Here is a 16334-nt window from a genome sequence, read left to right as displayed (position 1 = left end):
ACTGCTCTGTTGGAAAACTTCCCATCTGTGAAACAGAGTTCATAAGAGGCCCTGAACTTGGGTTGAGCAGGACTGGAGTGGCTGTGCTCTACTGAAATGAGATTGCTCTCTGATGCTGGCCAAGAGGATTTGTTCAAATAGCTTTTGCACTTGGGTAAGCTTTTGTATGTGTTGTACCAGGCAGTGTAGTTTGTGAGCAGGCTGCTTCCTACTAACTAAATACAGTTAGAAACAGTTCAAATTAAGGAGGGGTAACTTACTGGGTACCATAAGATCAGTTCCTAGGATATTAAAAATGCTGGTTTGTACTGTGTTTTAGTTAGTGGCAGCCCAAATCTTTATTATGGTGTTAAGTTTGCTCATCTTCCAATTTTCACTAATATCAGGGTCTTCTCAAAACCCAGGAAATGGAGGAGTTTGGAGTCATTCCAATATATATGGCTTTGGTCCACTGTGTTAACTATGGTTTTTACCCTACACGGTTCCATTGTGTATGGGGCAATCATTCATTCGTTGGCTGTTTTGGATGGAGTATCGCTCATTTGTGGGTATTTTTAATTCCAGAGTTTAAATACCCAGGCTTATTCTTAAGCTCCCAGCACCACCCATGTCAGCTCCTGGGATACCAGCTCCCAGTGCCATGAACTCAGGCTGTGGTAGGGAGACAACTTCTCTCCTGTTCTGTGTGCCCTGAGATGAGGGCTGCAGATGGGCTCTGCCTTCTGCCTCATAATTCTGCCCACTCCATACAACAGCTCAAATCTTTCACTTCTGTTTTTTTCTTGGTCCCTTGTAGTCTTTCCCTAAATAATTAAAATAATAATCAGTCTGTCTCCTGTTATGGAATGGAGATCACCACTTCAGGGAACCTGTTTCAGTGTTTGACTACCCTCATAGTAAAAATTAAAAATTTGAAAGAAATACTGAGGAGGTCATGTACTTAATGTTGACCAATAATAAATAATCTGAATATTCACTTTATCCTCTTTTATACCCCTATTTGGTGAAGCAAAATGATCCTCATTCCTTCAAAGCTGCTCTCTGCAGTTAAAGCATTTCCTCTTGCACAGAAATATCTGATGCCCCTAGTGCTGCCTGTGCTGTGCTAATTATTATTGTTCCTCACTGGTTGTAATGTCCTAGGATTTGGATAAAGAATCCCAGCAGGTGAGGGAATGGAAGCTGTCAGGCCATGAGCCCAGTAATGTAAAGCTACCAACCCCAGCATTTTACATTGTGAATCAAAGAATCGAGTTGAATTATAGAATGTTATTTTTATGGGATAGAAAATAATAAAAACCCCAGGTTATTTAGTATATCAAACCTGCTTTTACTAATGACACTTCTATCTATATTTTTAATATTGCTATTAAAAGGGACTTAATTAAATAAAATGCTCTGTGATTTATTGAAATAGCCTGTAATAGCTCAATGTGCTTATACCTTCTTGAAATTCCTAAACCACATTGTGCTAATGCAGCTAATGGCAAGTCCATCACTGCACCACCTGTCTATTTGTGATTTGCAAGGCCTATTAACTCTATTTATCATTGAGCTGATATGAGGCAGAGAGGAAAGAATGAGATTAGAGTAATTTCATAGAGGAAAATGGCAAGAGGAAGTGGGCAAGGTGAAGTAGTTCTTGAAAAGAGTACACAACTTGTAAAGTCACAGTTCTTTAGCACTTTAAATTAGAATGTTTCCTGAGAATTTGATCAAAGAAGCAATTTTAATGGGTTTCTGAAGAAAAAATACTGTGTTAGGCTCTTTGAGAGTACCCTGACAGACATCCTTCCCTTTGCAGTCTGATAACCAAAGGGAAGGCTTGGAATTTACCCAAATTCTGAATTACACAGAATAGGCATGGTCTGTTTTGGATTATTTTGTCTCCCCAGAAGTGTGACTCTAATGTAGATTTTGTTTTAATTTAGGGTTTACTTTCCTCCAGGATAACACCTGAGGCTTATAAGCAATTTCCATAGTAGTCTAGGCTACATATTTAATTCTATACTTACAGCAATCAACTGAAAATATGAATATGAAAAATAGGTTTGAATGCACACATAGCAGAAAGCAAAGTAGCTTGTAATATACAGAGGTAATAAGAAATTACAGAATGCTATAAAATCTCATTAAAAATGATATATTGTTCCAGTAGCTTTATCTGGGATATGGAGTGGGGAGCTGTAGTTGTCCTTCAGTTGCACAGATCATATTGGAAACATTACTTAATATTTATATGCCAGAATTGTTTTATTTCAGTCCTGCCTTATGTGAACAATATGTTATTTTATCAGCTTCTATCTCTACATTTATAGTCAAAATGTTCCTTGTCTTTAATAGCAACAGAACACTTACAGTAATGCTTTTCTTAAAAAACAACCACCCTGAAACTGGAGCACAGCCACAGCCTCCCCTGACAGGAAGCACTTTAAACACAATTTTCTGAGGACACCAAGTGTGGTGACCCAGAGCAGCAGAATGCCTGGGGATGAACTTTACTGACATTATCTGCAGGTCCTGTGTGAATCCAAGGGATGCCAACCTCCTCAGCTGGTGATGCAGAACATCACCAAAGAAAAAGGATTGAGAAGTACCTGTAGCCTTCAGACCTCTCTCTGAATGGCTGGAAGAATTCAGGAGGGTAAGAAGCACAAACAGAATAGCAATTTCCCCCCATTGTTTCTCAATTTTTGAAGCTTATAGAGTTACTTTTCCAACCCCAGGAACATTTCACCCTCGTAACGATTAGAGACTATGTGATACTACTCAGAAACTGTTCAGGCAGTAATGTGAGGAGAACAGGGAGCATTAAGTGGTTGTTAGGTTGAAACAAAATCTTCTGAGCTACTAAGAGATAATTAGGCTTTCAGTGGGGAAAGAAAAATATAATTTAAAGGCCTTTACTAAACTTGGTTTTTCCTGAAGTGTTTACCTAACAGCTGTTCTCCTAAGGGACTCCCTTCTGAATTATTCAGTTCCACAGTACAACATCAACTCCTACCCAGGGGCCTGAAATACTCAGAAAAACTTGAAATAATAATCCAACTGTCTCATATTCTGTGTAATGGAGCAATTGCCTCCAAATACCTCTTGCTACCTCAGGCCTCAGTGTCCCTTCAGTAGCATCACTTTATGGCAGGAGATGGGTGTGAAATGGTACCAGTTTGAGCAAGGGGTGCCTGGCCCTGGCTCTGGTGCCAGGGGGAGCAATGCTTTCTGCTGCAGGGTGAATGAGAGGGCACTGAACAGCCTGGCAAGCCATCAAATACCCTCTTGGGAACAAATGTTTTAACAAGAGGGAGATTTTAAAAAAAAGTATTAAGAATTGTGCTAAAATACTGGCTGAAGAGTAATCCTAGCTGTACTCTAGCTGACCTTGTTAATTTTCCTGATTCTTAGAGAAAGAAGAACAAAGCCTGAATGAAATTTCTCACTAATTCTTTTGTTTGAAGGGTAGTGAGACAATCTCCTTAATTATTTTTGGCAGCTGAGATAAGTCTGTTTTTCAAACACTTGTCATAGTAACTAATATTCTGTTAGAGTAATTGCTTTTTCTGTATGTACACCTCTCTATTCAGAGCTCTTGTATTATTGTTTTTATTATAAATCCTTCAGGGAATTTTTCTCTCTGCCAGACCATTTTATATTCTTGGCTTACATTCCACCTTATAGTTTTTGCCAGGTTTCCCTGTATTAGTCTCTGACAAGCACCATAATAAGAGAGATGTGTAAGATTTTGTTTGTTTTTTTAAATTATCACCAAAAATATTCCATTTAGAGACATTAAAAAAACGAAAAATAGAGATTAGCATTGGAATACAATTGTTCAGCATATTAAATCCTTCTCATTTTGGCATTGCCAAAAACAGAGACTTTCATTCCACCTGCCATTTCTACAGACCTCAGGCCACTGTGGTGAGTGATGCTGCCAGCACTGTTCCCTAGGCAGCCACAGAAGTACACTGCTCATTATGCACTGATATTCCACAGGGATGGTTTCTATTTCCCCTCAGGCCAACAGTAAGCTGCTTTGGAAAATACACAGGCAGTATTCCTTTAAAAAGAACAAGTGCCTCTCTTTCAGAAGAAACGTGGCTAATTATAGAAAAGATTTATTTTCATTTTGAAGAAACCATCTTCCAGAAGTGTCCCTGGGTGCAGCCATTTGCATGGGTAAGATTCACTGTTTGTAGAGCAGTGACAGAACCTTTAAATGCACCAATAATCAGCCAGTGTCTGTCCCAGCAGCCTGGGTATTCCAGGTATCCTGTTTGGAGTGATCTGTTCCTTCTGCACTGGAGATCTGCTGAATCACAGGTCCCATGATCCCTTTTTGCACCCTCCAACACCAGAGTCTTAATTCTCACAGAAACTTGGCCATCTGCTTTCTGACCAGATGAAAATTCTTTTAGGGAGTGCCACCTATGTTGAATGAATGCCCTATTTTAAAAGCACTTTGAAGAGCAAAGAAAGCTTTGCATGCTGTTAAAAAAGCACACCCAACTTTCAGAACACTGTCAAAAATGGAATATTGCATTTTTATACTGATTTAAGTAGACAGGTAAGAGTAGCTTTTCACAGAACAAATGTAATTTCTTGACTTGCTCTATATTTTTCTGTACTGAAAGAAAATTTCGTTTTGTGCATAAATGAGCCACTTAGACTTACAACAATAAAGTCAAAGATTCTTGGTACATATGGATAACAAGTTTATAAAGGCTTTTCCATATATTGAATTGTACCTGAATAATAAATATATAATACATAATTATGAAGAATTTATCTCTTCCTGAAGGGTATTTTTCAGAAAATATACAGTAAGACTTGTCTCAATTTCTTTTAAATATATTTTTTTTCTGCCATTCTGTTGCCAAAGAAAAGAGTCCATATAATGCCTAAGAACTCCAAATACCTCAGGATTTTATTCAGATGTAATGTTCTACATGGATGATGCATTTCAGAAGAAATAGCTTCTCTTCAAGCATATTTGTTTTGAGGAAAAAGTATTCTGTTCTACCTCAGGAAAAAAATCCACTTCTTTCCAGCCAGTGTGTTGAAGTGAGAAAAAGTTCATTTGCAGTGCCTGGACAGACATGAACAGTAAGCTTTATCTAAAAAATATATCTTGAACACAGGTGAAAGTAGGAAATGTAAGAATTTTTTTAAAGTCCAACAATTAAAATTTAAAAAGTATTTAAGGGGTTTAGTTAATAACACTGAAATCTGGTTATCTAAATTTTCCAATCCTTTGTCATCCTCAGTAGCAGATTTGGCTGTGCCATTCTCCAGAGGGAAATGTTGTGTATCTGGCTGACTGTCCTCAGGGCAGTGGGTTTTAAACCTGTCTCAATTTAGGGCGACTAAACTGGGTTTGATCCTAACTATATTCTATATTTCATCAGCATTTAAAACAAATGGATGCTACAGTAGTGTGTGATGCTCAAATAAACAAATCATAGCATTTTCTTTCTTTAAGTCTTTTGCTTTCAAAATGGACTTGACCAGAAAAAAAAAGGCAGAAAGGTTATAATAGCTTAATAAAACTTCCAGTGTACTCTGCAAGTATAGATTACTGGAGAATTATGTCATTTTTCTCCTTTCACTCTGCATGTTGTTGCTCTGAAAACCTAATGCAGAACTCTATGTGGAGTTATTTAGGGAAGGCTAGAGGTGTTTAGAAAGATCAGAAAAATGCAGAGAATCATGGGGGCTAGGTAACCAAAAAGGAGAGCGAGGAGAATTTGTAAATGTCTGCAGAAATACAGCTGTGCTGGTGGAAAATACTAGACTGGAGAAGAGGGTATGGCTTTAAAAATATTATCCCAATATATTACACCAGTGTACTTCTTTCTGCAGGTTTTTCTTGCAGCACAGTCCTGCTGTCTCCCTGTGTGGAGCAAGGGCACAAGGGGGTGCAGGGCCTTGAGTGCCACCAGAAAGGTGCTTCTGCTTGAGGTGCTTCAGTGCCCAGGGCAGAGCATGAGTTTCTCAGAGTGCCCAGGGCAGAGGAGGAGTTTCTCAGAGTGCCCAGGGCAGAGCATGAGTCAGTTCCACAGAGTGCCCAGGGCAGAGGATGAGTGAGTTTCACAGAGTGCCCAGGGCAGAGGATGAGTTTCACAGAGTGCCCAGGGCAGAGGATGAGTGAGTTTCACAGAGTGCCCAGGGCAGAGGATGAGTGAGTTCCACAGAGTGCCCAGGGCAGAGGATGAGTGAGTTCCACAGAGTGCCCAGGGCAGAGGAGGAGTGAGTTCCACAGAGTGCCCAGGGCAGAGGAGGAGTTTCACAGAGTGCCCAGGGCAGAGGAGGAGTTTCACAGAGTGCCCAGGGCAGAGGAGGAGTTTCACAGACGTGTTTCAGGGCTGCAGCTGGGTTAGCCAGGGGTGGGTGGATGGTGCTATGGAGCCTTCGGGCATGGAAGGAAAATCTGAGGCCTGTTCCAGCTTACCCATTGAAGTGTTCCACCAAGGGGACAAAACTGTACAACTGCTGAGTTGTTTCTGCTCCACACAGTCCTTTTGGTGTGTTAGTGTGCAGATGAGTTCTTTTACACCCCACAAAACTGCCACAGTTCATGTATCTAATTGTGTATGGTCAGTTATTGCAAAAAAACACTACTGTGCCTTGAATTTGAATGTATTTCAGATACATCCAGACAGCCATTTTTGCCCTCTGATTTGCAGCTGCATTTCACAAAGAAAAAGCTTGAAAAAAAATATCCAATTTATCCAATGTCCATTCTGTTGGAGACTGATTTCATAAAATTTCAGTAGCAACTTCATATGAAAGAAATGCCCTGCATGAATTATAATTTCATCCAAGAACCAGAGTTTCTTTAATAAGCCTTAACTTCACCTCACCTGAGTTTCCATGCTGAATATTCTTTCTGGTCTCCTCAGTTTTCCAAAGTAGAAGCTGTGTTCATCTATCAGGTTTTAACTAAATTGCTAAGAGCAGCTAAGCAAGCTTTGAATTATTTAAGATTGTAGTTTTTTGCAGAAGCATTGGGTAGGCCAAGTCTCAGCCACCAAACACCAATTCCTGATTCTCCAGGGAAGATCCTTTTGCCCCATGTTTACAGCTTTTCTCATCTACCAATAACAGCTGGAAAGACTATGTGCTTTTTATAAGCTATTTTCTAGAAAGTGTGTCTAAGTTTTTTCCCAATATTTTGTTGATTTTTACTTGATAGTGATTGGAAATATTTTCATTTTTCTCCTCTATTTCTCAGGAATGCATTAATGTATAAGAAGAATAGGTAGAACCCCACAAGCAGATTCTATGTGCTGTATTAGAAAATCCACAATCTCAGCAAGATACTTAGGTGAGGGATTATGGACTTCTTTCTTTTTCATTCTAAATACTTTAAATTACTTACCTGTAAATCAAACAAATTAATTTCTTGAAAATTTTATTTTGGGAATCATGTAAGATGTTAAGAGGTGTTTTTCTCAGAAAACTAAGTCTTTAACTTCTAATTTTAAAAATGTAACTCACTTATCTTTCAGTAAAGGAAATAAAAACCTACTTGAGAATGCATAAAATGATTCTTCATTTAAAATTATGCTTGGATTTTAGTTGAAAATATTTTATCTAGTAGATTCTGGCCCTGTAAAATCTAGCCATTTTAAAAGACAGTATGAACTGGCTAATTCTACCACATTATTTTTTGCTCTTGGAAATGGGATCAATAAGGAATCTCATCACTATTACTTGTTACTTTGTATACAGAAGTGTTGCACATTTTAAAGTTTTACAGAAGAAAAGTGATATTATTTAATGCAGTAAAAAAGGTGCTGTCTAAAACTTCTTGTGTAGTATTGGATATATGTTTTTCTATGTTTTAATTTCTTAGATTGAAGTCCTGATTAAAATAGTTTTATTTTTGCTAAGACTTGGACAGAAAATACCGGGTACTTCTTTGCTTTATGCTTTTTGGGGGGATTACATTTTCTGCCAGGCCAAGGGTGATCATCTGGGAAAGAAATCTGCCTCATTTTTAAAAACATGAGTTCTAGCTTGCCTTTTGTAAAACCACAGGGCAATCTGCTTTTCAGATCCAATCACGTGTACTCAGTGTGAACTTTCAAGCAGTCATAAAATGCAGAGCAATGATCCTGATTTCAGTGGTGTCTGTAGCTCTCCAGGACACTCACAGGGAGGAAACCATTCCAAGGTAGGTGTTTCTGAAGAATAGATACACACTACTTTCAGGTTCAAGCATGAAAATTGAGGTTTCTTTCATTTTTTATCTGCAAAGCTTTCTTGTTTAAAACCCTTTTGGCTTACATATAGAAGTAATTCCTATAGCTTTATATACACTTAGATGATGTTGTTAAAGGATGCTATTTTTGTGAAGCCAACTGATCTGTGATTATCCTCTACTTAAAAATATGAGGAACCACAGTAATGGCTGTAAAGTAATGGCAGGTACTTTTCTTTCTCTCCTTCAGGCCCGTGACTGGTTGGGGTACAAAACCAATTCACAGGTGCAGAAAAGCTGAGATATTCAGGGATCCACATATAACTCCAAGTCCTTTGAGAGAAAAGTGAGAGAATGTGCACACAGGAACCAATCACCCCACCAAGGACAGTGTGGGTGCCTCAGTTTGGGAAGGACGTTGAGCACCTGCAGAAGAGGCAATGAGGCTGGTGAGGGGCTGGGAACACAAACCCTGTGAGGAACAGCTGAGGGAGCTGGGAGTGCACAGCCTGGAGAAAAAGAGACTCAGGGATAACCTTATCACTCTACAACTCCCTGAAGATGGTTGTGGTTGGGTGGGGTTGGTCTCTTTCACCAGGCAACAAACATCAGAATGAGAGGACACAGTCTCAAACTGCATCAGGGGAAATGAAGGTTGGATATTAGGAAGAAGTTTTTCACAGAAAAAGTGATAAAATATTGGAATGGCCTCCCTGGAGAGGTGGTGCAGTCACCTTCCCTGGATGTGTTCAAAAAAAGACTGGAAGTGGCACTGGGTGCCATGGTTTAGTTAAGGTGTTTAGGGCATGGGTTGGACTCGATCTTGAAGGTCTCTTCCAACCCACTCATTCTGTGTGTGATTCTGTGTGTGTTTTGCAGCTTGCAGTGGAGATGTGACAGTTCCCCTTGTTTGTGTTACCTTTTGGAACCTGACTTTGTCCAGGCATTGATTCATTGCAGGGCTCTTGATGATTGTGAGGTAGATGCTCTTGTTTTTAATATATCCTTTTAAAAGCTTTCATAAATAGGCACTTAGGATTCAAGCACAGAAGCAGGGCTTAGTCAAAGTCTACTGATCCTCACATTCATTTTTAAAGTTTTTATTCATACTATTTTTGAACACAGAATTGATTTGCTTTGTGAGCTCTTCATTCACTTCCACAGAAAAACTGCTGGGAGTATCATCATATATGTGATTTGCCAAGTGAAAACACAGTGGATAGTTCTATTAGTATAAAAGTAGGGAGGTGGGAAGAGGAATTTTATTTTTGAGGTTCATTGATTAGCTACAAGCCTGTCAGAGGCAGTTATCCTATTTTAAGAAAATTGTAGATTCATCAGGAAGCAAAGTAGTACCCAAAGATAGCAGTGCCACCATAAGGTTTTAAGTGTGCAGATTTAACTCTATGATCTCTTCTTACACTGGTGGGCACTGGCATGCATTGTCTTCTTGTCTTTGACACATTTTGGTATCTGCTACTATGAGGGGGCTTTTATATTTTCAAAGCCTAAAGCTAGTAAAGCAGGATACTTCCTGCAAGATGTTGATTACAATGGAAGTGGTGTATAGATAAAGAAATCTTTATTATTTGCTGTCTTGCCCTCCTTTCTGTCCCTGCCCAGTACAATTTTTTGGAAGATAAACTTAAGGAAGATTGGCTGTCAAGTGCAAGAAAATGTAAATTTCTTTTTAAATGTACTGAAATACCAGCTTCTGTTGCCTTTGGAATCAAATATCCTTACATGCTTATAAGTTGGCATGTGAGAATAAGTTGTTCTTCAGTTCTGCCAATGATACAGACTTCATATTTAGGTAATTATAGCCATAAACCAATTTCATTACCTCTGTAAAAATTGGATATATTGAGGATGGTTCCTGGTAAACTGAGATAAAGTATGTTGGAGTGCCTTACAAGTTATTTTTAGAACAGGGCAAAGTGGAGCCATGGAAGAAGATAATTAAATTTGTTATATATGTGCCAAGAAATTATTATATGCTATTATATGCTTGAACTTATCCTGGATGTTGTGGTCTGGATACTTGATTCCCTTTGAGGAATCAACGTGGACAAAAGAAGTGGAATTACTACTGCTGGTGTTATAGGGATGCAACAACATCTGAATGGCTGAGAAATGACTTGTTAAATATTAGAATAATAAATTTATTTTAAGTCAAGATATCAAGATGAATTATGAAGGTTGGATATGGAAGAAGATATGTTAAGTTTGTGGGGGTTTCTCATTTTGTGTGTCTGTGTAGATAAAATTTGCATTTTATCTTTCAGGCTGTTACCACATTCAACCAATTTGCACTTCATGTTTAAGATGTACATTGTGTGGGATGGCCTGGTTTGTTAGTGCTTAATAAGCCCTTAAAGCTGCATCCATAGAGAGGGGCTGCTCCAAATCATGAGCTCATGTGAGGGATGCAGATTTGAGCCATGCTGGATGTAAGTGGCAGTGGCAGGGCCCTTGGACATGCTTTCAAAATCTGTACCCTGTGGGGCACCTTTGTAATGGCAAGAGAGGCTTTGCTGCAACTGTGAATTTACTTCTCTTTGCTCCTTTTCCAATTCTGTCATACTTGAAAATGCCATTTGCTTCATCTCAAATAACAGTTGAAGAGACAGATGCATGAAATTCACTGCAGTGCAAAGTGGGGTAGAATAAATACAAGGTAGAATAAATATGAACTTCTATCCACTAATACAGTCCTGAGGATGAAGCTGCTTTCTGAACATGTGGGAGCCAGTAAAGGCTGATGCCAGTTATGGTAAAAGTGGCATCATTTTCATACTGGCCTCTGAGTTTGATGGGTTTTAACAGGCTAATAAAAAGGTCTGATATATAGTGCCCTTCTGGCTGCCTTTGGGAAACAAATTATTTGGTAAATTTAAAATGAGTGGTATATAGTGTTCCCAAATAAACATGGCTATTCCAAAGCTTTTGTGGCCACAGTTCTGGAAGAAGTTTCAGTACCACATCCAACTTACAGTTACATGCAGTGATCTGGCACTGAAAAATATCAATGGAGGTATACCAAAAAGGTCTCTTCAGCAAAATAACTTTAGTTAGGGACAATACTACTTCCCAAATTGCTCTCAAATACTTCTCAAACAAATCCAGCAACTAAGACTCTTCAAAGAAACCTAAGAAGTGTATCCAGAGCTAATTCAGATCTTGAACAGTATCTATCTACATCTGAATGCTCACAAATATTGAAGTGACAAAAAGCAATTTAAAGTCCAGTAGATTCATACTGGAAGCCAAAATAAATTTTTTTCTCCCTTAGTTGACCATATTGAAAGCTGTGGAAGTATTGATTACCTGAGAGCTTACCCACATGTGAGGTTCATGGACAGCAGATGATCTTGTGGATCTCAGTGCCAGATCCTCCTCTGGAATACCCACAAATGTAGATTTTTAAATTTTTTTTTTTATTTTTACATACAAGTTAGAAAGTCCTTGGAAATGAAGGTAAATTGCTTCGTATGTAACACTTTCAACAGTATCAGCACAGGGAGTTAGTGAGATGTAAATTCACATCCCAGTGTAACATGTCCTAATTTCTCCAAGCCCTAGGGCCATCTTGTTCCTGAATGAGAGCACCCAGATAGAGGTTTAAATGCATTTATTAAGGTTTCTGATTGTCCTGCTGTTGAATAACCTAAAGCATTTCTGCCTTGATGGAGAATGAGCTACTTAATCATAGAGACTGCAGAGGTTCAGTTTGCATCTGGGCTTTGGTTTGATTTCTTTTTGCTAGAATGTTTCACTCTATTTGGCCGAACATTGGAACACAGACTCTTCCTTGAATTTGAAAGGAACATTTCAAAGTAATGTTTCCAATGTTGGACAGCAAATAGTTCTACTTAAATACAAGTGGATGTTAGTTTTAGTGTGAACTGGTATAACCAAAAATTCACTGTGATCTATAACCATATATTCCCACCTGCCTTCATTTATCTCTTCTGCCTGGGCTTTCAGGTGGGAGGTAGCACACCTGTGCCAGCAGTCAGTTTGGGAATATCAGCTGGGAATGTGTAGTGCTGTGCTGTTTCCAGCTGAATCCTATTTGTTATCAGGCCCAGTCTAACTATGTCATTGTAAGCTAATTCTTCTTCTGATCATGAGCAGTGTTAATGTAGTACCTCCTGCATTTGACTAAAAACTTTTAGCAAAACATTTGTTTCTTCAGTGCAGAGTTTTGTCAGGTGCTTTTGTCTCTGATTAAAATATGGCTTGTACATGTGCTGGAGGAGTATTTCAGCCATGGTGGGGTGACAGCAGCTGCTATCCTATGATATTGTATGACACAGTGAATTAAGCTGAAAGCAGCAAGCTTTTTTTTTGGTTCTTCTGTTATAGTAAAACATCTGGATATGGTATAAAGAGAAGAAAACCTTCTCTGACACTTTGCTGTCAAGGCGCACTTCCTCACTACTACCTCCCAGGAAACTCTTTAATGCTAAGAAAAGTTCCTGTAAGAAAAGAAAAAGAGCCTCAAATATAAAGTTTTAAGCCTGGTGTACATGTGATGTTTGGATTGAGGGGTTTTTTAATGAATATCACAGAATTACAGATATGTAGACTACATGTACCAATTCCTGTATTTAAAAAAAAACCCAACAAACTATTTTAGCTGATTATGGTGCTACAAACATGTTAATCTTGGCATAGTTTTACTACCTAAACTACCCTGCAGTATAGTTACACTATAGTATATACTGCAGTATACTTATACTATAATATCCTGCACAAAAGAGATGGTTACCTGGGGTTTGTGTTCTGTTTGTATGTTTTTCATGAGTAGGCCAAGCTGTTTGCAGTTGGTGCCTAATTGCTGTGATTTCCCTTCTGCAGAAAAGTGGCTTCAGGTGCTGTGGGCAGCCCGACCATGCTAGACCCCGCTGGCAGCAGCAGAAGGGCTGGGAAGTTTTAATAATTAGAAGCCTCATATGTTTCTGCTACTGGGGATGCTGCACCTTAGATTTGGTTACGGTTTGCTGTGAGGAAAAAAAAAAAAACCCAAAACAAAAATCGTTCAAGATGCCTTCTGCACAGCCCTGAGCCCCAGCCCTGCCCTTGCTGCGCCGCTGGACGGAGCACACAGAGCACGGGGGGAGGCTGCCGGTGCCGCTGCCGCACAGAGCGCAGGTGGCAGCGATTTTGCCCTCAGGGCCGCGGCGGCAGGAGCGGGGTCGCTGCCCGGGCGCCGTCCGGCCGCACTCGGCCCCGGGCCCCTCGCCCGCCTCGCACATCTCCGAGCCCGCAGGGCCGGCGGCCGCCGCCGCTGCTCCGGCCGCTGCCTCCGCCCGCCATTGGCCGTGCTCAGCCCTCCCCCGCTCCCCTCCCCTCCCGGAGCGGCGGGCGCCGGGCAGCGGGGCTCGGGCGCTCCGCGGCAGCCGCGGCGGGGCCGGGGCGCTCCCCGAGCGAGCGCGCCCGGGCAGCGCCGCCGGGGCTGGGCCGGAGCGGGGCCGCCCCCGCCGGCGGCTGAGGTTGAGCCGCGCCCGCGCGCTGCAGCCCCGCAGCCCCCCCCGCCCCGCGCCTGCAGCGGGGACAGGAGGCGGCGGCGGCTGCCCCTCGCCCGCCGTGCCCCGGCCGGGGCCGCGCGGGTCGCTGCGGGCGCAGGGCGGCTCCTCCTCCATGCGCCGCGGTGCCCGCAGCGCCCGGCTGCCCCGCGGAGCGCGGGGGCGGCGGGAGGCGTTGCGGGGCCGCGCGGAGGATGCCGGCGGGCGGCGGGGCGGCGCGGGCCCCCGGCGGGGCGCGCTCCCTCAGCCCCACGGCGCTGTCCCGCAGCCTGTCCCGCCTGCGCGAGCAGCGCGCCCGCTCGCGGGCCATGCTGGCCCTGGGGGTCACGCAGATGTTGCTCGGCTGCCTCATCGTGGCCGTCAGCTTCGCCGCCCTGGCGCTCACCACCTCGGCCCGCGTCCGCCACTCCTGCCCCTTCTGGGCCGGCTTCTCGGTGAGTCTGGGGGCGCGGGAGGGGGCGGGCGGGAGCGGCGCCTCAGGGATGCTCGGCCGCCCGACAGGTGGGACGCGAGCGGCGGTCGCGGGCCTGGGCGCCCTCCCCGCGCTGAGGCGGGCAGGTGAGCTCCGCGATCGGCCGTGCCGTGTTCTGCACGGCTAGGGCGCTCCCCGGCCCGGCAGCAGCGCGGTGGCTCTTCCACCTCCTCTTTGGAAGGGCTGGCCAAGGTGGATTGGGTTTTATCAGCAGCGTCGGGTGAAAGTTGGGATGACAAATGAGCCTCTGGCGTTGGCTCAGCCGCCGGTGCCCGCTCCAGCGGCGCTGACTTGGGCTCACCTTGAGACGCGGCCGGCGCTCGGCTCTGGCGCGGCTGCAAATTGAGGTACCAGGCGTGAGGTGCTGGAGGTGACCAAAGGGGACGAGCACAGCAGGAGTGGGGTTTAAGGTAAACACACGGTGTGGAAGAGTTCCCCGAGGAGAGCACGAGTGCTCCGGAGCGCTGGGAGGGCCGGGGCTGTGGGGCAGCCCAGAGGCCTGAGGGAGGCTGGCGGTCTGAGGGAAAAGCTGAGCGCAAACTGGGGTCCTTCTGATTCCTTTGTATCCTTGTATATCCTTGTCCACTTTCCATTGTGTCCTGCTGGCACAAATTTAAAACAAACAAAAAACCCGAAAACCCAGAGTCGATAGTCTGACTCAGGTGGTCTCATTTAGTGCTGATCATGAGGGGCTGCATCTGTGTGTGGGCACGGTGCACACATGGACACATTAGGATAATCCCACTTCATGAAAATTTTTCTCATAAGCAGTGAAATGGGGCTTGACATTTATGAAGAATTAGGCATTTCTGAGGGCACTGGTAACAGACTCTGTGCTGTTGGTGAAGATTTGCTCCATTTAATTTAATGCGTTACTGGTTTCAATTATGTCTCTTCAGCTCTTTTAACGGACCAGGGAGTTTTCAACTTCAAACGTGCTTGTTAGAAACCAGAACAGTTAGATAAAATATTTTGGGTTATTTAGTTCTGAGCATGTGGTAGAAATAGTGTAATTTTTAAAAAGTCTTAAACTATTTAATATGCTCTTATGCAGAATATTACTTTTTTCTTTTTTTTTTCTGAGTCCTTCAGAGCAGAAGAGTCATTCTGGATTAATTATTTAGATATCTTTCTTGATTTTGTTGTATTTTATTCTAGTCTTGAAAAGAAATATGATTTTACACTAATAGCATTGATGTTGTAATTGTCATTCTATTGAATTGGATCCTCTGCAAGATAATATGCAATTATTTGTTGTGATGAGGTGTGAGTTTTAGGTTCAGAATCTGGCTGCTTACATATTAATGTGCTACTAAACCAACACAGCTCAGGCAGCCTTTGTTTCTTACCTTGGTGGAGTGAGCAGAAATATGCACAACTGCTTGTGGATTTCAGTAAACACAACTTTTTCAATGGCACCTTTTCCCACCTCCTGTGTTCTGTTCAAAGACACTCCTGGTGGTTATTGTTATGCTCCAAGACAGGCTGCTTCCCTTATTGTGGATGTTTCCTACTCTTCTCTCTGTGTATTGCACAGAAGATGTGTTTCCCATAGATTTCATGCTAGTTGCTCACCGGAAACACCAAACCTGTGATTCCAGGCTGTGGTAGAACGGGTGGAAGGCTCAGGGAATTGAAGGACTGCTGACTTCAAGGCCTTATTTTCCTGTGCTGTCAGAACGAGGCAGGTGTACCTTGTTTCCTAAACTAAGAGTTACTTTCTGAAAAAATAATTCCACCTTATAAATTATCTATCTGAGCATCAGAATAAACTTATTTTCCTCCTATTATCCTTATCTCTAAGTCTCAAGAACTAAGAGAAAATAGAGCAATTCTTGAAGCATGATGAGCCCTAAAGAACTTTTTGAACTTAGTTCATTACACACCTTTTTCTAAAAGCCCTTGGAGCTATTTAGTGGATTTAACAAACACTAAATATATCATCACTCACAGCTGAAAAATGTTTCTGTGGAAGAGTAAGTCTTTAGCTTGCTTCTATAAAATGCAGTTAAAGAAATAAATACAGGTGGGTTTAAGTAACATGAGAGAAAAAGGATGGAACTGTCCTTCCCTTCTTTATTTGGCGCCAAAATCAGACATAGATATTCACTGCCTTCACACAACTTCC

This window comes from Ammospiza caudacuta, chromosome 10 (assembly GCF_027887145.1).
Source record: "Ammospiza caudacuta isolate bAmmCau1 chromosome 10, bAmmCau1.pri, whole genome shotgun sequence".
NCBI classification, from domain to species: domain Eukaryota; kingdom Metazoa; phylum Chordata; class Aves; order Passeriformes; family Passerellidae; genus Ammospiza; species Ammospiza caudacuta.
The sequence above is the reverse complement of the archived record's forward strand: the minus strand, read 5'-3'. Positions refer to the sequence as shown.